The following is a 659-nucleotide window of genomic DNA, read 5'->3' on the forward strand; positions in this document are numbered from 1 at the left end:
CGCCTTCTGTGGTACAAGGTCCGTATTCCGAGACCAGCATTCTTCCCAGCATGCACTGCGGCTTCTTCTCATTTGCATATAACATTGTCACAAAATGCTCTTCAGTTTGGCCAAAATACTCTATATTAACGGCTTTTATTATTACAGGCATGACATATTAGGTAAAATATCACAGCAGGACACATTATTTTTAATTTATAAAAGTAATCTCTCCACAATGTAAGAACTTCTCTCCTGCGGGACCATAAATACCGCCGGGGCTGTCTGCAGTATCGTGCTTGCTTCGGCAGCACATATACTAACATTGGAACGATACAGAGAAGATTAGCATGGCCCCTGCGCAAGGATGACACGCAAATTCGTGAGGCGTTCCATATTTTTGCACCGATTCTTCAATTAGAATTTTAAAAAAAATTCTAACATAACATTTTTTTCTCCTTATAGGTTTTAACTTGGAGTAATAATAATAATTGTCTCACGGTGCCACCACTAAAAGGTGTATTTTTTGTGCCATGTGACTACAGGCATACAGCAAATGTACCCGAGGTGCCATAACCACGTACAGTGTAACCCCCCCCAGAAGTTGTGGGATGACACTTTTGTCTGTGTGATTGTAACGTTGTTATAAGTGAGTGATTACAATATCGGAGTAAAAGGAT

The 659-nt window shown here is 40.2% G+C and overlaps 1 non-coding gene across 1 annotated transcript; it reads left to right on the forward strand.

The window, feature by feature from the left end:
* Nucleotides 1-274: 274 nt before the first annotated feature.
* On the forward strand, nt 275-381 carry LOC136588877 (U6 spliceosomal RNA). The gene has a single exon (XR_010787678.1). It is a non-coding gene; the product is annotated as a U6 spliceosomal RNA (small nuclear RNA).
* Nucleotides 382-659: the final 278 nt, after the last annotated feature.

The sequence above is a fragment of the Eleutherodactylus coqui genome, chromosome 13, assembly GCF_035609145.1.
Source record: "Eleutherodactylus coqui strain aEleCoq1 chromosome 13, aEleCoq1.hap1, whole genome shotgun sequence".
Classification (NCBI taxonomy): domain Eukaryota; kingdom Metazoa; phylum Chordata; class Amphibia; order Anura; family Eleutherodactylidae; genus Eleutherodactylus; species Eleutherodactylus coqui.